General features: G+C 33.4%; 1 protein-coding gene and 1 long non-coding RNA gene across 14 annotated transcripts in view; both read right to left on the reverse strand.

The window, feature by feature from the left end:
- The window catches only part of ROBO2 (roundabout guidance receptor 2), a 1,648,622-nt gene that overhangs the window by 640,705 nt on the left and 981,152 nt on the right, over nt 1–26,765 (reverse strand). The gene's annotated exons all lie outside the window — the stretch shown is intronic.
- The window catches only part of LOC112661615 (uncharacterized), a 139,237-nt gene continuing 122,296 nt past the window's right edge, over nt 9,825–26,765 (reverse strand). For both annotated transcript variants that reach the window (XR_007407623.1, XR_007407624.1), the window contains exons 2-3: nt 11,167–11,219; nt 9,825–10,139 (exon numbers count right to left, since the gene is read on the reverse strand). This is a non-coding gene — a long non-coding RNA (uncharacterized LOC112661615). The remainder of the gene's footprint in view (nt 10,140–11,166; nt 11,220–26,765) is intronic.

The raw sequence follows: 26,765 nt of genomic DNA on the forward strand, positions 1-26,765 counted from the left end.
GCCAGAAATGAAAATAAATTGTCCATCAAAAAATGAATCTATAAAGAAAATGTGGTATAATATGTGTATCAAATCATCATATGGAACTCTTTAAACTTATACAATATTGTATGTCAATTACATCTTAATAAATCTAGGGGGGAAAGAAAAAGAATGTGGTATATATATATATATTAACAGAATATTATATGGCCACAAGAAAGAAGGACATTCTATTTGTGATATGGATGGAGCTTGAGGGCATCATGGTAAGTGAAATAAGTCAAAGAGAGAAAGAAAAATATTGTACACTGTTATGTAAGATCCATGAAACTCAAACATAGAGAAACAGAGTAGAATGGTGGTTGCCAGGGGCTCTAGGAAATGGGGAGATGTTAGTCTAAGGGTACAAATTTCCAGTTATAAAATGAGTAAGTTCTAAGGATTAATATTCAGCATGGTGACTATAATTAACAGTACCATATTATATATTTGGAAGTTGGTAAGAGAGTGGACCTTAAGTGTTCTCACCACATACACACAAAATTGTAATTTTATGAGTTGATGGATGTGTTTTTGGGCAATCATTTAGCAACATATATGTGTATCAAATCATCATATTGTATAGCTTAATTTTACACAATGTTATATATTATTTCTCAATAAAACTGGGGAAAATAATGATGGGAATAATAGCAAAAAAAAAAAGAATGTACTATTGTTATAAAAATGAACACATAGATCAATGGAACATATTTGAGAGTTCAGAGAAACCCTCGTATCCATAGTTAATTGATTTTCAATGATGGTGCAATACTACTTATTTGGAAAAGAGTCAGTATTTGCAGCAAATACTAGAACTGGATATCTATATACAAAAGAACAAAGTTGGATATCTACTTCATATCATACACAAAAACTAACTCAATCTAAATCTAAGACCTAAAAGTAAAAGCTAAAACAGGAAAAAAAAATCTGGATAAATTTTATTGATCTTGGATTTAGTGATTGTTTTTTAGATATGCCACCAAACCAAAACCAACAACAATGAAAAATAGATTTATTGGACTTCAACAAAATGAAAAAGTTTTGTACTTCAAGAGACTAAAGAGGCAACTGACAGGATTAGAGAAAATTTTTTCAAATCATAGATCTGTTAACTTATATCTATAAAATAAAGGATTAAAATATTATACCTTTAACAAAAAGTCAAATCACCCAATTATCAACAGAATATTTGAATAGATATTTCTTCAAGGAATATATACAAATTACAAACAAGCATGCAAAAGGATGTTCAATATCATAGCCATCAGAGAAATGCAAATCAAAATCTTGGTAAGTAAGATACCACTCCACACCTACTAGGATGGCTAAAAAAACAAGTGTTGTGGAGGTGTGAAGAAATGGGAACCATTATACACTGTTTCTATAAATGTGAAATGGTATAACCACTTTGGAAATACAGACTGGCGGTTCCTCACAATATTAAGCACAGAGATGCTATTTGACCCAGAATTTCCACTTTACACTTAAATATTCATAGCAGCATCGTTCATAATAATCAAAATGTGGAAACAATCCAAGTGTCCATCGTTGGTGCCTAGAAAAACAAAATGTGTTCTATCTATACAATGGAATATTTTTAGGCAGTATAAATGAACAAAATAGTGATATGTGCTCTAGCATATGGAGGACTCTTGAAAAATTACGATGAGTGAAAGAATCCAGTCACAAAGGATGACATATGAATCCACTTACATGGAGAATGTCTTAGAATAGGCAAATATTTATGTTTACTGTATAATATCTATCTCCCGAATACTCAGAGAAAGAGAGAAAAAGAGAGATTATTAGTGGTCACCTAGTGCTGGGGAGTAGGAAGAATGGCTTGAAGGTGGAAGTGAGGGGTTTCTTTCTGGTGTGATGAACATGATTTGAAATCATCCTGATTTTTGTACATTTCTGTGAATATACTAAAAAAGCTTTGAATTGTTCCCTTTAAATGGATGAAATGTATAGTATGTGAATTATATCCATAGTTGCTACAAAAAAAGTACGTTAAGAACAGTGTTAAATTCACTTCTAAAAAAGCCTAGTTCAAGTCATATAAATATTTGAAGAACAGGCATTTTATTTTCCCTTTATATCAAACTTTTTTTCTTCTTATGCTATCATAGTAATATGATCTGTGATATTCTGCTTTAAATCTCCTAACATGATGGAGAAGAAGAGAAAAGATCTTCCCATTTCCTTTTTTCCAACATACCCTTAACACCATACAGTAGCTGATGCTTTCAAGTTATGATCTTGGACTACTTTTATAGATTTAGAAAAGTAGCATGGCTTCAGTAGGCTAAGGGGAGAACGGGAGTGCTATTTCTACCTTTTGGTTACACAGGCACAATGTGGGAAAGCCCTCAGGATTGAACTTAATCTACAACACACTGAGCTATTCTGAAAGAAGGCAGCTAGTGTTAGCCATGGAAAAAACATCTGCCATCTACACAGTTTTAAGTGTCACCTTTCTTAAGCTTCACCACCTTCTCATGAATCAAATTAAGTTATTTCTTGGTGTTTAGGACCAAATGTGTGTGTCCTTCTAACATCATCTCCAAATATTTCTGTTTACTCCTGTTATAACCTTGGGGGAATTCAAGAGATAAATTTTCTATTAGGTTTCCACATAAGGTTCAGAGAAGGGAGTTCTTCAATTGCCCAGGACTTGTAACTGACTCCTATTTAGTGCTTGCCCTTATGAAAGTGTCCAAATCTTGTTGTTGATTTCCATGCAGTGAGTTTTCACTGAATAAAAGAGAATATCAGGAAGATAATACAAAATGTGAGGAAAGGAAGACCTTAAAATGTGTGTGTGTGTGTGGGGGGGGGGGCTCATACACAAAAAAGTAATAGGAGGAAGGTGTTCATTTTCCTACCACAACAAAAAACAAAAAATAGAAGCAGAAACTGAACTGAGTCCTCAGAACTCTGAAATATCCTTGTAACCCTTTGCCTGGGCAATTTCCTTTAAAAATCATGAGTGCACACTTGGTATATTTGTTTGTAGAACCTCACATGAACAGCAGGGTGATAACATACTTTATTTCCACTATTGATTATAAGGCAGCAGTTTCTCTTCTCAAATCTAGTCAAGCATCTGGTTACCTATTTTATTTTTCTCAGGCATAGACACTCAGTTTTTCAGAACCTTAAAAATACCCTCTATAATGTTGCTTTCATTTTTTAAATACAAGGAGTATTGATTTCTCTGGTTATTCATTTTGATTTTGTGAGCAATATAGTTTCCACCTGGCAACAGAGAGCTAAACTCAGCTATTTAGAAGAATCCATAGCATTTATTCATTGTTAAAAGACACTCAAATGCATTCCTATAAATCTCAGGTCATTAAGAGCACTTGTGATATTTTTTCTTCCAAATAAAAAGATGTCAATATGTATTTTGACAGGAAAAATAGGAAAGAGTGCTTTGTCTCACGTAGGATTAGTATTTTTATTCTGAGATAGACCATAAAAATGATGCATAAAGTAACATATAATATATTGCAATTACTTGCTACTTAACAAAAATAGGCTTATAATGTAAAAATGAAACCTGAATCAGAGTCTTGAACATGTACGCTCACTATCTTGAGCTAAATTACTTGCTTTATTTAAGTTTGAATTTTCAATCACTTTACTAGTGTCATTAATTTTAACATAGTTAAAAAAACAGCCATAGAGATCACCAAGAATATTTCCAAGGTCATACATAATTCAAACTTGAGAGTTCATACTCAAATGAAAGACTACTGAGCTTCAGAATCTTGAGCTTTGAATGAATGCACAGAAATTCATATATTTTAGAATATCGCCAAAGATCTCTGGAGATAACTTTGAAATGTAAATTAGTCTGTGTTAAACACATTCATATCACATATATATTTTCTGATGAGGATATATTATTATTATCTTAAAATCAGATTATTTTCTCATATTTACAAAGTCCTATTTTTAGAAAGACACTAAAATTGATCCTGGTTCTATGTGACTGTCAAATGCTTTACATCAAAACAAGGCACAGTAGATACAAATCAATTTAACTGCAGTTAAAGTAAAGCAGAAGATATCAAATGTTTAGTTGAAATCTAGTTACATTTTCACTTTCCCCTTATTAGCAGTTAAATAATGAATTGAAAATATATGAAGATAGTTGTCTTGACTTAAGAAAATCAAAACTTGCTCTAGTGAACGCTATTTCCATTTCTAAGTACTTTTGAAGAATATTTTGTGATCCACGACAGAATTCATTTTTTTGCATCAGCAGAAAGTCTAGTATAGCTCTCTGTAAAATATTTCCCTATTTATGTCTGCATATGATGAAAAATACCCCAATTATCTATAATTTATTAATAATATTTTTAGATATTATAAAAATCACCTATGATGGCCATCTATCCTCCCACAAGATCAATTAGAATATTCAGAAATCGTAACAAATGTTCACTATTACTCCTTATTGAAACACTTTCCTCTCTGTAAAGTTTTCACTTAAAAGGTTTGTTTTAATACAATCCATAATAGACAATGACCTTGAAACTAGTGGGGAAGCTTCATATCTACATAGTGAGCTGCCAAAATTGTCAAACTACACAGTGCTTCCTTGTATGATATTAGCTAGACTAGTTTAACCCTTGTTAATTCATACACTGCTTGCTCTTCCTTCTAGCATTTGGCTTCAGTTTCAAATTTGCCTGAAAGCATTTACATAGGGATGCCATTACCAGCATGAATAGCAAATAAAGTCATAAAACTATAAAGCAAAGCCTGGAAAAGAAATTGTTGTTCAGTAGCAAATGTTCAGTAGCAAAAGTGAATCATATATTATTAAAGTGAACATGGAATTTATACTCTTACGTAATTATTTGCTGTACTTTGGTTTTCAGCAATACCATAAGATGGAGTCTCTAATTACTTTTCACTCAGGTTCAGCGTGATGTTCATGTGTTTTGCATTGCTTGATCTGAAATTCTTCTTAGCAATGGGATTTTTAAAAACAAAATAAAAGTGTTATGTTTTATTTTTATGTATTAACTTCTCTAAACATTCCTCCCTATTCTAAGATGAATCATTCATTTAAAAGCAGCTTTCAAGATAGCAAAGCACCTGTGACTCAATAGAAATCCATATAGAGAGTCATTATGTGTCCTGTTTGGGGCTGCTGGTAGGGGGACAGGAGTCTTCTATTGAATCACAAGGTTATAAGTTGTCGTAAAATGTCACCATTCATGTTACATGTGAACTTGCTTACCAGCCATTCTTGGTAATGTTTACTATGGACATACTAAAACACAATCTAAAGATTAAATAGAAAATACCAGTCATTGCAATGAGATTTCCATGCAATTCAAAGAATATTCTATGTTTCCCACCACGTGATTAAAATAAATTAACAAACAAAAATCATGTTAATGGCAATGTATATCTGTATGCTTATGTAAAAGTGTTATTCAAACTACAAAAATGTTATTTTATGTTACTGTAAAATAATAACGTTATATTATGGGATATTGAGATATAAACTCTAAACAAGGTGTAGATGGTTCTCTAGTTCAATACATTTTCATATTTCATCTACCTGGAAAATGTCTGTTCTGCATGTTTTCTATCACGTTTACTAAATTGAATTTTCAAATCTCTGTTCCTCTTTCACATTCTGTGAAGTGAGCTCTCAGTTTAAATATTTAAGACATATTGCCTCTTCATATTTTCTGAGAACTTCTAACCAAAACACCATGAAAAAAATAGCACACTTTGACCCTGATAGAGGGTTAAGTTTCCTTTCAAAGAGTTAGAATTCAGCGGTAGGTGAGACTCTGTATTTCCACTTCCTATCTCCCCACATTATTATAATTTTTTTAAGTTTTTTTTTATTATTATTATTCATTCATTCATGAGAGACAGAGACAGAGAGAGGCAGAGACAGGCAGAGGGAGAAGCAGGCTCCCCACAGGGAGCCTGATGCAGGATTCAATCTCAGGACCCTGGGACCACACCCCAAGCAGAAGGCAGATACTCAACCACTTAGCCACCCAGGTGCCCCATATTATTATTATTATTTATTTATTTTTTAAGATTTTATTTATTTATTCATAATAGACATAGAGAAAGAGAGAGAGGCAGAGACACAGGCAGAGGGAGAAGCAGGCTCCATGCACCGGGAGCCCGACGTGGGATTCGATCCCGGGACTCCAGGATTGTGCCCTGGGCCAAAGGCAGGTGCTAAACCACTGAGCCACCCAGGGATCCCCCCATATTATTATTTTTTAAAGTAATCTTTACAACCAACATGGGGCTCAGTCTGAACCAGAGATCAAGTGTTAGATACTCTACCATGAGTCAGCCAGGTGCCCCCTAGCTGTCCACTTTAGGAATGTCTATCCCATTGTCCTGAATCTAGCATATTTGAGTTCTAGTTATGTCTATACCACAGTTAAATCTTGTCTCCGTTTGCATAATCAATACATGTATATAACTTTTAAAAAAGATTTATCTATTTATTCGGAGAAGGGGGGATGTGGAGGGAAGAGGAGGAGGGAGAGAATCCTCAAGCAGATTCCCCACTGAACACAAAGCCTGACCTGGAGCTCCATCCCAGGACTGGAGATCATCACCTGAGTTGAAAACAAGAGCTGGAATGCTCAAGCAACTGAGCCACCTGGGCGCTCCTGTATATAACTTAAAGTTTGTCTGTAAAGAGAGTTTTGAAGGCACACAGTTTGGAAACATTTTCTTTTTTAACTAATGTTAAGAAAACTGACTTCATTAAAAAATATGCTCAGATTCCAAAAACCATTGTTTTGTAGTTTTCACAACTACAATGATAAAATGACTGTGGTTAAAGTTAAGGCAGAATTTAAAAATAATACAAATCTGGAGAGGCTTTTGTATGGTAAAAAGTAATAATTTTTCCAAAAAGTAAATCAAGAAAGCGATTTGGAGAAAATGGAGGAAACAACTTTAACATCATTGTCGCTGTTATATGAAATGTTGAATTGAGATAAGAGATGGAATTGTAGTGGTCTGCATCAGCCATTCCCAACCTGTGCACTGAAGCACCCTACAGAGCAGTGCTGAGAACTGTCACAAAGTCCCAAGGACACACTAATATACAATGTATTTTTCATGTGTATGTTACTGATTCTTTCCATAAGTTACATACTAAGATACATATTAAAGAATTTCTGCATTCTAAGCATCTTGTTATTTTTCTGTAAGGTGCTATTACTATATTATGGAGGTTCATTTCATTTTCTTAATCTTCATACAGAGTAAGGATGGACTATTCTGAAAGATGAGAAATGAAGATATGTCTTAGCTGCCTTTAAGCAGTGCGCTACTTTTGCTTTTCAGAATGTTATTATTTAGCCAACTGTAACAAACCATTACCATCCCACAAAGCCCTTGAAGGGCTACCAATAGTGGGGAAGAAAGGCCAAAAACATTTCTAAGAATAGAAGGTTTTAAAGAGTAAGTAAAAAAGGTATCTTTCAGGCAACAGATCTTATAGGAATTTAGAAATAGAAATTTGCAATGAAGGCCAGAAAAGGCAAATGCCACATGGGGGGTGGAGTTGGGGGGACGGTCCCTGGAATAGAGTATTAGAATAAATAAGTCAATAAACTACCAAACTTATGAGGAACATGAGCTCAGTGACCAGATCACCTGCATTACATTCCTTCAGGCTCCTCTACCTTACTAGGTAATCAACCTTGAGCAAGTTACTTTCTTCATGTGCAAGCCCAGGTTAAAAATAATGTTATTTTTATATAATATAATATTATATTATATAAAAATCATATTTTTTGTGAAGATCAAATCAGTGAATTCATATGATTACCAGATTATGACAGTTTCTGGCCAGCTGTTTATCCAACATTTTTCCTCCTCTCAAACAATAAAATTACACTCCACCCCCACAAGAAAAGAGGTTTTAAAAAGCTTAAGAAATAGGTACAAAACCTTTCCTCCAGTTTTACTGTATACTAAAAGAAAGAGTTTATTACAGTTTTGTGTGTGTGTTTAAAGATTTTATTTATTCATGAGAGACACATAGAAGCAGACACAAGCAGGGGGAGAAGCAGGTTCACCATGGGAAGCCCGATGTGGGACTCTGTCCCAGGACCCCGGAATCATGTCCTGAGCGAAGGGCAGATGCTCAACCACTGAGCCACCCAGGCATCCCCAGTTTTTGTGTTTTTAATGTTGTGGTGAATTGTTGTCTTTCACAATCTAAAATATTAGATAAAATTTTCTTTTTGCTATGTGAATGTGAAAAGGTTAATCTATGCAAGAAAGACCCTTTTAGAAATGGAACTAGTGTGACTTGTTAACAGAGTCATCAACATGAGAAAAAATGGTATGAAATGTAATCTGTCTGTTGAAGATTGAGAGACTTCAAACTTCTAGTACTGCCACAACTCATTCTAAATTCATCATTTTGGAATGTTCCTTTTCCTTGGCTTTGTCATATCCCTTCCCTCCAGTTTACTCAGAACTGCAGTTTGTCAAAAGCAATGATAGCTCCTTACATGATGATATTGCTTATTGCATTTTGAGCAAGACTGGGAGCTGGGTGGGATGATGTTTAATTAATTTTTTTATTATCTTTCTATTTGAATTTCTTGCATCAGATCTCATACATAGTTAGAACTTTGGAAATGGTCACTATTACATTAGGATTTGAAAGTGATTGTTCAGAAAAATCATGCCATGTCTCTTGTGTTTTTAGTTATATGTCCATGACATATTGAAATAGGGTGTACACCAAACATGAAGACAATATTATTGATAATAGGATATAGGACATGATGACTTTCGTTTCCTTTATAACAGAGGTTGCAGTTTTGGGCTATGCATTAATGAATATGTTAAATAATAATATGACTAGTATAATTATTATTTCTGTGGTATTCTTATATAAGTAACAAGATGATGTTAATATGATTCTTGTTAAATGATTCTTGTCAATATGATTTTGTATGCTGACTTGAATTCTGTAATGATTTCATTTATCAGAACAATTTTTAGTGCTTCTTTGCCTCTCTCAGGGTGAGAGGTGAAAAATTTTATAAAAATTTATTACCTACCTAAAGTAGGTCTAAATAAAGTACTCATTTTTGGCAGACTATGGAACTATATTGCCCATTGAATTTCTAGGACTTTGTCTAAGATTTTGGCATGAGGTCTGGGCAGAGTTTAGGTATAAATGGAAAAATAAAGGAGGAAAGGAAGTCCAAACTTGAAAAGATACAAGTTTTAGGCTTTGATGCAGCTGAACTTGGGTCTCAGCTTATCTTGTTGTAAGAGGCGGCAAATAAACTCTGTTCACAGAGGCCTCTCAGGACCACAGGCCAAGGTTATGTCAGCTGAATATTTGTTCCGTGACTTGTGAAACACAAACACAACTTCTATATTAAACAACTGAATAGCTCTTTAAAAACTTGAATGATAAGAAAAAGTAAAAAAAGAAAAGAAAGAAAAGAAAAGAAAAGAAAAGAAAAGAAAAGAAAAGAAAAAAGAAAAGAAAAGAAAAAAGAAAGAACAATGAGTTTCCTTACCTGACATATTAGCAGCAGATAATGTTGTTTTGCTGTTAGGCATCCTTAATATAAGAAATGTCACTTATATTTACATACATTATATATATATATGCATATATGGACTTATGGTTATGAAAGTGAACAGAGAAAGAGCCTCCATCATGCTCCTTCCTACTCATAAAATGTAACTTAAAAAAATAAAATACAATTAACAGTGTTCTGTATATTCAAAAATACTTGGAAAAAAATTGGCAACAAATTACTGAGTGCTTTCCAGGTTAATAAAGAGATCTTAATTTTTTTAAAGCAATCAATTTCCACAAAGTAAGTCCATTCACATAAAAATCTTTCTTGAATCACAAGTAGTGAAATGTGGCTCATTCACAAACATAAAATGTTTTGTAGAAATGGGGCCCAATCAGGCGGGTGAGATTTCTGTGGAGACCTGAAACTTGTCAAGTTCTTGTTTTACAGATCAACGGGTAAGAATGAATTCCAGCAGCAACTTGCTTTAAAGAAATTGTTAATGCGTTATCCCATGGTTCTCAGGAGGTTCTTGAGCTAAAGGAGAAAGGGGAGAAGGGAAGGAGAAACAAAGAGTCTCCATTAAGATATTTGGGAAAACTAAGTATCGAATGCTAAACAGTGAAGTTGTCAGAGTTTGCGTTTAGATAGGATCAAAATGAAATTCAGTAAGTGTGTTATTTGAACTGCTTGAATCAGCCTGTGATTGAATCGCCAGGTTGGATCCTGCTCACCTCCAATCTGCCTACCACACAGACTCCCTTTGCTGCACACTTAGCAATTGCTGAGGGCCCAGTAAACCATCATTTGGTGAGTTGGATCACGTTAATTAGGTTCTTAGCTGAATCTGGCATTTCTTGGTTTGCTCAATTATTTGCCTCCAAAATAGAGTTCTTTTGACCTATAAACTGCATGGAAAATTGTAAATGTTATGGTTTTCATTTAAGCTCTCTAAACCACCATATATTCTGGTCTGTCTAACGGAAATAACACAAGTGAAGAAACATTCTTTTGTCAACTAAAGTCAAATTGATACATTCCCAGTGTGTGGCGTTTTATTTTGCTCATTTTTATAGGAAAACTTGAGATGTTTATTCCTGCCAAATATACGTGTTTATCCTTCATTTTTAAAAGCATCTCACATATAAAATCTAGCTTATGTTAATTCAATTGTGCCCAAATTGATAGTTAACCAGGATAAATAAATTCAGTTTCCATAGATGTTAGGTAATTAGACCTTTTTCAAATTCACTATATTTCAAATTCTGGAATATTAGTATCTCTTTCTCCTATAGGAAGACTTTTAATCCTACTACAACCATCTCCACATTAAAGGAAGCAAAACATCAGTGTCAATTATAGTTTGAAAGGTAGAAAATCTGAGAGAAATGATGTACAATTAATCATAGAAGATTGAACTCAGAATAAAAAAATTAATTAAAAAAATTAATCATAGGAGATTTAACTTGTCATTATTTTAAAGGCATAGAAAAGATATTTCTTGATATATTTTTTCTTGAGTTGTTTGTTACTATAAGTAACTATATACAATAGGTGAACTTACATTAATTAACACATGAACTCAAACGCAGAACTTCATAGTGCAATGAGAAGAGCCTGGATGGAGAATAAGACATGAGAACTTAAATTCTGGGTCATTAATGTATTAAATAAGTAATGTCAGCCAAAGTTCCCTAATTCTTTTCTGACTCCATTTTTCTTGATATAATGATCACATATTTTCATAAATTTGCTATGAAAAGTAACAATATGATATATATGGTATTGTGTGGCTAATGGAAGAGATTCAATAAAAATAATTGAGTCTAAAGAAACTAACACATGAGGTGTTTATATGAGATGAATTTCTTCTTTAGAAATGATCACATCCTAAATACTCATTTGCCATTTGTATGTTTCAGTGAAATATTATTGGTTTATCAAGTATTCTAATAGAGCCATGGGAAACGCTGATACTGGATTCACTGCTTTGACTCACTGCCTGAGCCAGGCATCAGCCCTCTTGCATTCTACCAGTTTTGTTTCCTGGAAAGACTCTTCTGTCACTTTCCATTTAGCTCTCTTTCGGCTTGTAGATTTAAGCTGGTGAAGATGGAAGCCAACCAAATGCTTGTCACCTGGCCAGGCCACAAGCCTCACTCATTTGAAGACATTAGTTTTTCTCCAAGTTTAGAAGGGTACTTCTAGTCCTGATTTGGCTACAATGTGAGGTCACCTCTCAAATATGAATTAAATAACTGAATTCCGGCTAAATTTATCGCCTGGTAATTTTCTCTTTTTAAATGATATATTACGTTTCTTTTTAAAGAATAAGTTGTGGTCATACAGTGGCATTTTCTTAAAATCTCTGTTCCCGAAAGTAAAGGAAATGGTAGAGTTAGGCCCTTGAGAAAGTGATGAATTCCCTGACCACAAAGAAGCCAAATGACAACGTGGATAAATACCTTGTCTTTTAACCCGAGTTTCAAGTGACTGTGGCCAGTCACAGTAGAAATTGTAATGAGGGGTCTATGGAGAATGGTTCTTCAGAACAAACCAGCAAAGCATTGGTGGAAATGTAAGAAAATGATAGTGGTCTCAGAGGAATTTCCTTTCTTCCAGGCTTACACTTTGAAGCTTTGAATTCTGAACTTTTGAACTATGTTGGCTTTATCTTGTCCCTTTGGAGAGATTTGCAAGGTACTCTTATAACCCTCACTATAATTATATTCTTAAAAATTAATGATACAGTGATTTTCAAAGAAAAATTGCCTGCTTCAAAAATTCTACAACTAGCAAACACACACACATACACAAAGCCCTTCTGATATCCTTGGTTCTAACACAGCTTAAGGAAAAAAAAAGTCCTCTTTGTTAAATCTCCGAAGCCCCCAATAATTTATAATAAAGCTTGTAAGTCATTATCAGAGGCTGGAATCCTCTCTTTATAACCAGGAAGAAGACATAAAGGGAAAGCTAAAAGGGTAGAAATCAAGAGAGAAAAACCAGCATGTGGCCAGCTGAGGATATACAACTGAAGCTGAATATATTCTTCAAAAGAATTATTTTTAACAAATCACTCTCAGTTTGATATATGATTCAGCAAATGTACTGTCTCGGGTTTTGTGGCTCTTTGGTATTTAGAGACAGAGTACATCAGATTCTTTAAAATAATAAAATTATGTTATTGGAACAATTTACTGGAGCTTAGAGAGTCTCTTCAACAAAGATCTGTCTCTCAAAGTCCCTCTATGTGCTTTGCAGTCTGGTTCAATTTTCTGGGTTAGTATAATGAGAGGATCCACAGTCACACAAAAGGGGTCTGGTATTTCAATTAGTCATTAAATTTTAAAGCTTCATTATTCTCCAGAAGGAATACTTTAACATTGTTTTCTATATTAACATGTTTATGTATTGATTCTAAAATCTGCAGTAGGCAAGGTCAAATTTCCTTATTGAATTCTGCGATTTTCACTTATTTTCAAAGCTCATTGAACCAGTTGATAGCTCCACCTTACAAACAGTTAAAGAAATGTCATTCACTTGCTTTAAGTCTTTACTTAATGAATGTATAAGTCCCCAAATGCTGTAGTACCAAGACACACATTACCTAGATTAAAACATAAATTAATGAAAAGCTATCCATGCTGCATGGAATAAAACTGAGACTGATCATGCAGTTATGCAGCTGTCACCGAATTAACTTTTAAAGATGATTAAAAAGGAAATATCAAGTCTTGAAAAATGTAAACCACTGAAACAGCATTCTAAAATATAAACTTTGTTGTAAAAAAGATTACGTACATAACAAGAGAGAATGTCGCAGAGTTGGCTGACAGTATCCATCAATCATTGATGAAATTATAATATTTATGATGGTTTTCTGGCAAACAATACAAACCTGATGAAAACTTGCATATAATAGTATACCCTCCTCAATTTTAAAAATTGAAATATTCAAGATTTAACCTTCACTGGAAGCTAGTAGAAGAAAGAATAAATTGTAAGACACTTCTAGGAAATATATAAAAATATATATAAATATATAAAAAGTTGAAATCATTGTCTTACTCACTGATATTGAACTAGAATATCAGTTATTTTGTTGTTCAAATTTCATAGATATATGTGACTAACATCATATGATAAACAATAACTATTGATTTTATGTATATTCATGTTATATTACATTCACGTAAATTTCTTAAAAGGATACATTAATTAGGTCATTGTGAGACTTCCATAGTATGTTAATATATGTTATCACGTTAATATATGTTATTAGTATACATTCAGGTTAAGCTAAAGAGATGTAGATGGTTCCCGGAACACATGGTTACATATAGTGATATTAGAAATTTCATAAATAATAAGACAGGGAATCCCTGGGTGGCTCAGCGGTTTAGCACCTGCCTTTGGTCCAGGGCGTGATCCTGGAATCCCGGGATCTAGTCCCATGTCGGGCTCCCTGCATGGAGCCTGCTTCTCCCTCTGCCTGTGTCCCTGCCTCTCTCTCTCTCTGTGTCTCTCATGAATAAATAAATAAAATATTAAAAAAAATAATAATAATAAGACACATCTAGAAGACCAATGTACAAAACACTGTGTCTCATATATATTCTAGAGAGATTTAACTTAGATCAATTTGCCATGGACAGGTTCTTTCTCAATCATTATTGGATGACTATTAAAAATATTTAAGAAGTATTAGAAACACTAAAATTTATCCATGAGGCTTAAGTGGAATGAGAAAGTTGGATATTCAAGTCATGTCATGAACCTTCTAATTCATTATATATATCAGAAAAAATATAAACATAAACAAACTAAACAAAATGTAAGCCCTCCAAAGTCAAGACATGGAAGCATTTTCGTCACTTCTCTAATACCATTAATAATTTAAGACTTGTGAGATCCTTCTATTGCTAAACTGTCAGTGTCTAAGATGTAAATAAGCAATTTTAATAAGGCAGAAATAAGAAAGAAAAATGAGAAATAAGACAGAAAAATTATTTTTCCTAATAAGTCCTTAGTCTCTTTCTACAACACATAGTGTTTTGGTAATCTACGAAGGGTGTACGTGTAATTCTGGATATGTTGCTTTACCTTCACATTCATCAGTAAAATGGGCAAAAGAGTAGTTAATTTACTAATTCGAAATGAGGATTACAGGGGTTGTACACAAAGTGCCTGGCAGACTCTCCGAGCCATGATGGACATTTAATAAATAGTACATTTAGTGTAACATATTCATCCTGCTTGCTCCATAAATGAATGTTGGTGCTGTTGTGGGGGCCCCGCACTTCTGCGAATCCTTATCACCAAGCTGTTACAAGCAAAATTGTGGTGTATAGATGACATTTTTCCTCGACACCTTAAACCTCCTCTTTTTGGACCCCTAGTAAATATCCACAATATTGTTTGAATGCTTAATGTATACCACCTATTTTATCTCATTGAATCCTCACACAAATCCAAAATAGAGGCACTATAATTAGCCTTATTTTACAGATTTGAATACCAAAGATTGAGGGTAGGTGAGTGGACTAGCATAAAGTCACATAGCTGGCAAGTAAAAAGTTAGGATTTGAATCCAGTCTAATAACAGTGACTAATAGGTTTAATAGATAAACCACAGCCTCTTCCACTTCTTATCTTCCCATTCATCAGTTATGCATTTGCTCATCTTCTCTCTTCTCTGCATTCTTACTCTCATTATTAAGACTTACTATCAGACACAGAGAGGCATTCTAGTAGAAAGATTTAAAGCATACTTGTTCTCAAGTTCTGGCTCTGCTCTTTCCTAGCTTATGACCTTGGAAATTTTTACTTAACTATACTGTGACTCAGTTTCTCATAGTAAAATGGGAAAAAATGGAATAACACAAGAAAAACTCTTGAGCACAGTGTCTCAAACCTGTTAGGGCCTCAATAAATATTATGTATGTATCATTTATAGCAAATAAACTATGAGTATCTGCATTCAAGTAATCTTTATGAGTCAAATAAAAGATTTGCCTAGTTAAATAAATGTAAAAAGGGACGAGTAGGAAATTTTTTTTTGATATGACTATTCCTTTATCAGTGCTCACAAAAGGAGAATAATTAATATTAAAATAATAATGGCTTAGCAGCTACCTTTTGAATAACAATATTGTGGAAGTTTCTTTGCAGTCATGTCTAGTTCTTATAACAACTTAACGAAGTATTTTTTTTTCATCTCTCCTAGACATGAAAGAGTAGACTCAGAATGTGACTTCTGCCCTAAGGTCATACAGCTAGCAAATGGCAAAACAAGGATTTAGATTCTAAAGTGTATGTCCTTTCCATTGCTCTAAACTTTCTCCCTGCACAACATAGGTACACACAACTTCCCTCTGGTGGAGAACCAGCCCTAGGAGTTAGTTATGCCATGACTGAGGAATATAAGTTGGAACATTTGCAGATGTCTATGGAACCCAAAGAAACACTAAAGCAAGGAGAGTCAGGAGGCTGAGGTTACTGATCTCTAAGCAGTACCTTGGAGACACACCTTGTCCCAGCTCAATGCCTGAGGTCAACTTACCCAAACACAGGTCATTTCTGCCCATGAAAGTGATATTCAGATTGTCTGGATATGGCTAGCATGGAGGCTTTTGTTATAAACCAGAAGGTGAGTGGCTTCATGTTGATAAGCAGGAGATTCTCCTATTCCACCATTTTCATCCAAGCACACTGTCAGTCAAGCCTTTTGCTGGCTCAGTGACTGTGTCTATTTCCTACTCTTGTGTCCTTACCCACTTATTTATATGACATTTGTGCTATGCATAACAATAGGAGCTCTTTTAGAAATTACCCCCACCCCCAAAAAGGATCTTGAAATCCATTTGGGGAATCAAAGATATTTACATGTGATATCTTTAAAATAATTAATGACATAGAAAAGTTTTCTAGTCATTAAAGAGATAAACTAGTAACTGGTCCATTTCTAGGTTATTATAATGACTGTAGATGATCAACAATAAGTCTGAGCTGTTTGTTGCTCAAAATTTTAGGTGATATCCAGAGTGTTGCTTACTAGAGCTCCAAACAAACAACCTGGAAATACTAGAGCTAAGGCCATGATACAGTGTAGAAAAAAATTTACTACCTTTGCAAAGGGAATAACAGAATCTGAATCTGAGAGAGAACCTGTATTGGTCATCTATTCAAACCTTATTATTTTATTTAGATGACAACTAAGGCAATGAAGATGATATATTTGAAGTATATTAAGAGCTGGATGAAATTCAAAAGATCATCAAATAATTTGATCAATCATTTAAAACTTAATATGAATTAAAACCAATGTGATGTCAGCCTCAGTACTATCCATTTTTTCCCTTAATGACCACATATATGGGAAGCAATCCTGGATTTTCAACATTTCCAAAGAACAACCTTCCACAATGTCATGCCTTACTGTTTAACATGTTCCTCTACGGGGAAATTTTCTAATCTGCTATTCACCCTTGAAGTTGAACTCAAAACTATATTTTCTTTTTCTTTTCTTTTCACTCAGTGAAATGACTAGTCCTTTTTGTCAGTGTTATAATTAGCTTTGAGTTCAGTTGGTCCTGGAGGCAGTGAGAGCATAAAATAAATGGGATGGAATCTGAAACCCATTCTGATTTTTTGTTTCTTTGGGTGTTCTTCATGGATTTTATGCTTAAACTTTAATTTTCTAGTTTTTAAATCTACATATGTCCTAATAGCTTTTTGTAGTACTTTGATAATTTAGGTCTTTTTGATTTATAGTCTCTCTAGGGACTACTTGGAAAAACAAAGGATAATAAATAGGAATAGAAGAAAAGTTATTTGGACAGTTTTATTGTTGCTTATTTTTATACAGTTTACTGCTTTACTGACTGTAAAAGTTTAAGTAGTTCTAATATGGGAATACAGTAAAAAGTCCAGTACTCAAATTTGCCAAGTTCTCTATGAAATATCTGAACAGAAGCAGATCTAGAGAAGAAGTTTGCATTCCATAAAATTTTTCTCCTTTAGATTCACTCTGTATAGTCATGGAGCTTCATCAATAATAAGTTCTTTTTATGGTAAAGTATATTTTTAATCATTCATGTGCACAATTGTGGTTTGATGTGCTTTCTGAAATTTTCATTTAAAATTAATCCTGCATTTCTTTTATATAAGAACTCTTTAAAATGTTAGTTGAAAGTGTAAAATTAATTAAAACAAATATTTTTAAGATGAAATATCTAAGGCAACTAATCCAAATAACCATTTTCACATAATCATGTCTTTTTCACATTTTAGTATCGTATTACTGAGAATATAGATTTCAGGGCTAGTTCCAAATAATCTGTATTAAAAGGGCCAGAACATTTTATTTTGACCCCAATTTACAGAGTTTAATGTTTTAAAGAATTGTGTTAGTCTTCCCCTTATCTTCCTAAATTAATGTGAATAAAAACATATGAACATGATTTGCTAATTTGTAAGTTGATAGCTGAGGTGTTTAGATAATAATATCTTAGATCCACACACCAAAAAGTTTCTGTGAAGCATGCTTGAAAAACATGAAACATTGTGATATGTGCACCTTTTTTGCTATCACATATTTGGATTTATTTTATATTTTCTTTTGAGGTCCAGAGAAAATCTAAACCATTTTTTCTCTGTGGCACATTAACACTTAAAACATAAAAGTTTAGAACAATTGATAGAAATTTTGATTCAGTAGGGTTTGTGTCTTTTAACAAGCTTTCATGAAGATTTTGACGATTTGCCAAGATTAAAAACCACAGTCATAAAGAAATTATCTGAATGAATACATAAGGCTAACTTTTACTATGTTCCTAGATTTGTTGACTGTGCCGAATGCCAATGATATATGAGAGTTCATGTGTGGTATACAATTGGACATTCAAATTGCTATCCTGGAGAAACCACAATGATAAACCTTTTATCATGCAGGTGAATTTGATTTTAATAATACGAAGGTCTGAAAGTTTTACATTTTCTCTTCTTAGTTTCTCTTATTCCCAGGATCATATTACTTTATATTTTTACAGTGTAAATAGTGCTACATTTTTGCCAGGTATTAAAAAGCTTATTATAATGAAAATACTGTAAGTGGATTTCTTAAATTATGAAGTTCTGTGATAACATGTAAACCAACAGAGTCTGTATCACCTTTATACCTTAAAGAGCTGTTCACACCTTCTTAATTTCACAGGAACTCCATTTAAGGTTGACTTCATTTAGGTATGAGGTTTCACCTCAATGAGTATTTATTTAAGTTTATCTTTTTTATTTTTCTCACTTAAAATGATCTTAATACTAGAGGTCAGTGTAATGTTTTTAAATATTTTAAAGTATTTTTTAAATTTTTTAAAAAATTTATTTACTTATGATAGTCACAGAGAGAGAGAGAGAGAGAGAGAGAGAGGCAGAGACACAGGCAGAGGGAGAAGCAGGCTCCATGTACCGGGAGCCCGATGTGGGACTCGATCCCGGGTCTCCAGGATCGCGCCCTGGGCCAAAGGCAGGCGCTAAACCACTACGCCATCCAGGGAATCCCAAATTTTTTAAATATTTTAAATGAAAACAATTATTGTGGGTTATATTTTATATTTATATGTTATGTATATGAATGAGTATGCACATCTACATTTATCCAGGGGTTTGAGAAAAGAAAAAGACCAGTGTGTTGCTGAAAGCCAAGGTGATTAGAAAATGATTAGCAACCCACATCAACAAGAAATATACAAAGATATTTCTACTGTAACTCACTCTAAGCTTCCTCCGAATATTGACCTATAATCACTGTTTGGTTGTCAATTCATGTATTGCCTATGTGGAATGTATTTTTAAAAATAATTATAGCTAAAAATAAGCATATTTTATTTGGGGTTGTTTGTATAAATTTTGCATTTTAACCTGTAAAATTAACCTCTCCTCAGGAATGTCAAATTGATGGGAAAACTCAAGGACAGTGTTTGAGTAATTTTCGCCTATGTAGTCAGCCAAATGATATAATTCATATTTTGTTTCTCTAAGATACTCAGAAAACTGTCAAATCTCAGTTCTCTCTAACATTTCTTGAAGCAAAGTATAGAAAAGTAAACCATTAAGAAGTCATTTCTAAAAGGAAAAAGAAAAACAGTCAGTAAAAAAAATAATGATTGAAAAATTATGAGAGATCTGGGATGCCTGGGTGACTCAGCGGTTGAGCATCTGCCTTTGGCTCAGGGCGTGATCGCAGGGTCCCGGGATCGAGTCCCACATCGGGCGCCATGCGTGGAGCTTGCTTCTCCCTTTGCCTATGTTTCTGCCTCTCCTCTGTGTCTCTCATGAATAAATAAATAAATAAATTTTTTTAAAAAAGAAAAGTTATGAGAAATCTGAGGTGTAATTTAGGCATGGAAGTGTTTTGGATTCCTTTTTCTGGCTTATGTTTTCTAGCATTTCTCTATATATGCTTATCCCCAAATAATCACTTTATACTTGTAAAATGAAAACTCCCTTTAGTCACCTTCACAATAAAAATTAAGTTGGAAGAAACAAAAGGAAATATTTTCTTAAAGCTTAAAAAATGACTTATCATTTATTACTTAAATTCAGAAAATGAATAACAAATGCACATATGAAAAAGCATAAGTTCATGTGACTGGCAGGGATGTACCCGTATCATTAAGCTCTAATGACAGAGACTTAGCATCCTTTAATACTCATATTTTTCAGTTCCCTGCTATAGAAGACTACCTTTGAGCACTGTCTCTGAACACTGTATTTGCTCTTTCTCTGCTACTTATGCAAACGGTGTCACTTCAGTACTCAATGAACCAGCCACTAAATTGGTCCTTCCACAATAAGTCTGAGATCAATAACTAATTTTGAAAACTGATTAGTTTGCACCAGAGTAGTAGACAGTTCCGAATTTTGCCAGAGGACATAATCAGCCAGTAAATAGAGGTATTAGTGCACTAGTAATAGGTTGGTAATATGGCTCAACTCCACCATAAACTCTCCCACAAATGGCAAATTGAGTCTATATAAGCAACTTCACTTGTAAATTAAACTTTTTTTCTGATGTTGAAATAAAGGTTAGTTTTATTATTCTACAGAACTGGTTAATAAGAATTGTTTGTAAATGAATTCTAACAAAGCAAGCAAGCTCAGCCTTGGGTAACTGTTAAGGAGCCACAGACATTTTTATATATCTCGACTGATTGTGCATTCCAGATGTTTCCAACATGAAAAATACGTTATGTTCTAACCGTTAATGTTGTATTGCTAGCCATTCAGAAGATGTATCTTTCTATTAGATGGCGATGTTGCTATGGAGATAACTGTAAAAGTCTGGCCGACAAGAAGAGGTGGGAAAGGAATTGTATTAAAGGGAGAGAGAATATCAATTATGCCACTAATTGAAAATATAGTGAAAAGGTAAACATCTTATCTACAACTACATTTGGAAAACATACGTAAATACATGATACACAAAAGTGGATGTTGTTTTAGTCTCTTGCTTTGGCTTCATATTTAGCTTCATCGAGTGACCATGTGGATAAAACCTGACCACTTGATTATAATGTGAACTGGCATTAAACTGAACACATAGCTTTAACAATCATTGCAAATGCATAAATTATATGCATTTGGCAATGGCTGGAAGGTCATGTTAGTTCTGTGATAAATTGCAACTTCAGAAAGCTCTAGTAAAATATACCCTTCTTAAAACTTTGAAACAGTTGGGAGTCCCTGAGAAAATAAGTCCTCAGGCCCATGATATGGCGTGAGTAAAACACTCCAGGTTGAATTGTTACTGCAGAGCTGCATCATTTGGATTGGGATTTTAAATGTGTATACTCAGTGCAATTTGATGCCTAAACTTGAGCTAAGAGAGGAATAAACAGATAAAAACCACAGACTATATTCCGAATAGAGAGTATTTGTTTTAATGTTGAGTGGGACTTAAATACTTGGAAAATTGTTTGTCATTCAGAACCTTAGCACATCATGGTGGCAGTGCTGGAACAAAAGATTTTAGTCTGAAAATTTTAATTCATTGCAGTGAAGAAATTAATATTTATTCTTTTGTTTTTTCACGTTATAAAGGGCAATTCTATCATAATTCCATCTTTGAAAGACAAAAAGGAAAGAAGAGAGAAATGAAGGAGGAGAAATGGACAAGAGAGGCAACTCCTTTACTCTAATTTTCAAGAACCCTCAGGCTTCCACGTGGGTAAATTGCACTCTTTCTTCCAATCTGGTCATGAACACTATGTTGTCATTTCAAGTTCATCCAGAGTTGAATTTTACTACTTTCTTCATGAAAATGGTTAATTCTGTCAAAGGCAGGAGCTACTCCTCTATAGGAGCTACCATTGATTCTTTGTGAATTAGTTGGAAAAACTCACAGATGATGTTGATTCAAATATTACAGAAATATTCCAAGTCCTAGTAAAAGACCTTAGATGTATTCTAATGTTCAATTACCTTTAATATTGGAAACATAATGTTGATCAATTATTGGCAAAGCAGGGAGTGGGGGTAAAAGGAAAAGAATATTCAAGGGAACTAAGTTGAGTTTTCTTTTCTAACAAGAGAATATTGAAAGCAAATGGACACAATAAGCAAATAAAAATCTGAATACAGATAGACTGCTCTACAATTTATCTGATAGAAATATGTTGTTATTTCTAGTATTCGAAACAAACAAAAATAAAAACAACAGACTAAAACATGTCAATAGTTTATGCACAAATATATCAATGTTTTGAAAGAAGATGATGCATTTAAATTTAGATGTTAAACATATATATGCTTAAACATGAAATTTGAAACAAAAGCCTAGATTCTGTTTTCAGGTCACAATAGTTAATCTTCAGGATCCTCAATTTTTAATTTGGTGACATGGGAATTATATAAATGCTAGTTGTTAAGATTAGTTTAGAGCAACATTCCCTACCCTCTCTTGTTTCCCCAACTGGCCTAATCATAGGATTCTTCTGCTGTGTTGTTAAAAAATGCATTCTTTCATGTTCCATTGAAGATCTTAATTCAGTGGTTCTGGAGTTTGAAAACGGAATTATAGAGATATATAGATGCTATTTGGAGTGAAGAAAATGTTTGGAAACATATTTGTAATGATTACACAACTTTGTAAATGCAATTAATGCCATTGAATCATAAGCTAAAAATGATTAAAATGATAATTTTTGTTATATTTTACATTTTATATATATTCATGTATGCATATATAATTCTTTTTCTGAATGTATCCATGGAAATTGCAATTATATACTTCCTGACTTTAATGTAAAAGCTAGGCTTGTAATTATTTTCTCCATTATGACAATGTGATATCACTATATTCTCAGATTTTAAAGGTCGTTTACATGGTTGCTTAATGACACTAAATTCTGAGAATCATTGGAAACTATTTTTTGGACAATATTCTTTAGTTAGCTTATCCATACAATGTTATTATAAGCAGAAACGCAAGCCTTTGTTATCAATATTTTTGTGATGCTTTTGTGTTGAGACACTGTTTCAAAAGTCTCTCTTCTGGGTATGGTTACAGGAGTTTTTGAGTTAATCTGCTCTCAAGTGTATAGATAAATATACGGTGTTACATGCGGTGAGAGAAATATACACTTCAGGTGTGGCAAATAAGTAGATTAGGTCCTCGGCCTGAAATAGAGTGAGAAAATACATTCAGAGAACTGGTCATATGGTAAGATCATACAAAATGATTAATAAAGTGCAGTTGCATTTAAGTTATGTTTTATTAGGTGCCATTTCAATTGCACTGTCCTAAAATATTGGCAGAAGTAGCCCAAACAAACTAGTGGTTGATGAAAACCTACTGGGACATTTAAATATGCCCTTCTCTGTAGGGCACGTTTATAGGTAAATTTCCCTATGCGTAGGCCTCTGGGTTTACGTTTTATATATTGAAAGAAAGGTGGTCTCAAACTTGATAAACATTTTCCAATTTAATTCTGCTGCCTAAATATTTACTCTGTTGAATAAATAAACGAATCAGTTGGGAACTGTAAATGTCAAGTCACTGAATTTTCTCTCACTTCGTTGTAAGTCACTCAGCACATATAACTGAATAGATATTTGAGAATGAAAGACAGTCAAGGTTAAGACTACAGCTATATGGCATTTTAAAATCCCCTCTAGCAAAGGAGCACTTGAGTACAGATTTACTCCAGTGGAACATAAGCTGCCTGCCTTTATATGTACAATGGTAACACACACACACAGACACTCAGAAATTTAAAAAGGAGCATCTGGTCTTTTATGTCAACCTATTGAGAATAAGGTATAAGGGAGGCAGGGAGTGATTGCGTGTGTGTGTGTGTGCATGTGTGTGTATGTGGTGCAAGAAAGAGATACAGAGAAAAAGACAGAGACATGGAGAGAGACAGAGAATGTGTGTACTTCTAGGACAGTATCTCCTCACAGATAACCATATTCCCTACCAAACATAATACAAAATGATGCTTGATATATCTTGTACTTACTCAACCAGCAATATAGATTGAAAGGATCATTTTGTTGTAAAAGTTAATTTCCAAAGTGAAATTCAACATTCTATCAGGGAAGAGTGCTTGTTGAATTGGAAGTCTATTGAATTATGTGAATACTGGCAAGACAATGGTGTCCTTGAGTCTATAGAATAGAGTTGCAGCTTTTTAGGTCCAATCCTTATCATTCAGCATAGAATTAAGTTTAAATTAAATGCACTCAAGTCCCATTTGCTCCCTAGAGCTGCCTAGGCACACTACAACAGTACTGACATAATCTTTTTTTCTGGAGATCACTAAACATACATCCTTTGACTGAACCCTTACATGTAAGTAGCTTAATCATCTAGATTACATCAAGTTTCCTTCATGGGGACAATCATATCTATTTGTCACAAACTAAAATGCACGTTTACTAAAAGTGTTTTGTGTGTGTGTGTGTGTGAATTTCAAGATGGATGTAATTCACAAGCAGCAGACAGCTGAAGTTAACTGTCAATCTTCACCAACTTGTCTAGTATAGTAAGAGGTTCTTTTTTTTCAAAGATAAAGAGATGCATATTAAGAATCAATTTTTAAAATGCTAAGTAGAATTTGACTTTGATTTTCTAACCAGAAATTGTTAAAATTTCAGCATTGGTACATTGTCATGACTTTTTTCAGAATGGTAGAGGATGGCAAATTTTCCACAGGTTTTGTGATGAATCCTGTCAAAAGTCCCTAGTGTCTGATTACAGTAAAATGCTAGAATCACTAACTACCATTTGGTAGAAGTTTATATACTGTGTGCAAATTTTAGTTAATAAATTAAAAAACTGACATCTGTACAAGTTAAAAATAGAATCAGAATATTTGGTTTAATTAAGATTCTTCCTGCTGAACATACTGGGAGAAAAGCAAGTGTAGTTTATAAATTGTATTTTTCATTATTACAAATATAACTGCTGAGTAACTTATAGATAAATATATACATAAACATGTACAAACATATGCTAAACATATAGAAGAGAAAATTATGCCACATGATAATTTCATGACTACAAAATTTAATTAACAAGTTGGATATAAAAGCTGCCTGTTAGCAGGAGAGTTGTTTTGCCATGACCTGATGCAGGAATTATTTATGTTCACTGACAGTTAACTATTGTGCCAGCTGACTTAAACAGATATTAATAAGGCATGGTCAATTTGAAGGTGGGCTGAGTTTTCAAGAATATATTGACTATATGATGGAACTAGTATCTCACATGCCATTGGCTTATGGTGATTCAGAGGGACACAATACTTCCAAAATAAGTTACCAGATACAATATACCAAAGTTATGTAATCATGCACCATGTGGATGAAGGACTAGATGTTATATCCTGTAGAACAAAGTTGAGGAAAGGCTGCCACTGAAAACTTGAGAAAATCGAAGAACATGAGAGTTTTGTAGTAACAATGGCTATTTATATGTACTTTGGGTTTGGAAATGAGAAAAAATCTGAAGATATAGCAGTTAGTTATGAGAAAAGTGAGAATGGAGACAATTTTCAAATCATGCTTTATATTAGCCTAAGAATAGCTCAAGTCTCATAAACAAGTAGAAGATTATGTTTTTTGTGTGTTTGTTTTTTTTCCTTTTAAAGAAGTTACCTGTTCTTACTAAAAAACAAAAAATTAATTAACAAAGTAAAAAGAAGACAACAGGCTTGAATAGTACATTCTTTTCTGCTAATGGGGAATAGCAAACAAATTTATGAAGATCAAAAAATAATATGTCACTTTATTTTTTATTTTTTTAATATGTCACTTTAAAGAGTTAAGAAAAGGATTTAAAATAGCATTTTTAGCCCTTGTTTCTTTCTTATCTTCATACAAATGCATACTTAAAACATATACACACATGGACACATAACTTCAAGCTTACTTTCCTATATTACCTTTACTTCAGGTGACATATATTGCAGAGAAGTAGATATAATTCAAATATATCCTCAAGTTAGTGTGGAGTGAACCTAAAGACTGGAATGCAATAATTGAAGATTATAGCACTCTAAAAGAAATAAAATCTGTTAGGATAGAAGATGATATAACTAGAGTATTAGTTCACAAATAGGACAGTGGAAATGCATTGGAATAAAATACAAGTTATAGGAATAAATTTCAGTTCTTAACATGTGAAAAGAAATGGTTGATGGAATTCTGATTCAGATCACAAGAAAGAATTGAAGCCAAGTGTAGTATTTACGGTGCTTTTAACTTTCTATATATCTGTAAAAGCTGATACTTTCTTGACTTTTATTACCTTGATAACTATACTGTGATTAAATGATGATTAAATGAATCTATCTTCGACTAATATCTTTAAGGAAGTGACAATGAAAAGAAATAAACTATATCCTAGAGTTTTTATAACCTGGGAGAATCAGTTTGGCATAGCTTGATTCACACCCCAGATTGTTGCTACTCAAAGTGTGGCCCATGAACCACTGCCATGTGATGAGTATAGAATTGAAATGTTTAGAAACCTTCAAGGAACTGAAATGGCTGTGAACCTCTAATATGTACTAATTATTCTAATAATTCACTTTTAATGTATTTTTAAAAATTCATGATGTCCTAGAAATAAATAATAATAATTTCCTCATTACATAT

This window comes from Canis lupus, chromosome 31 (genome assembly GCF_003254725.2).
Source record: "Canis lupus dingo isolate Sandy chromosome 31, ASM325472v2, whole genome shotgun sequence".
Lineage (NCBI taxonomy): Eukaryota > Metazoa > Chordata > Mammalia > Carnivora > Canidae > Canis > Canis lupus.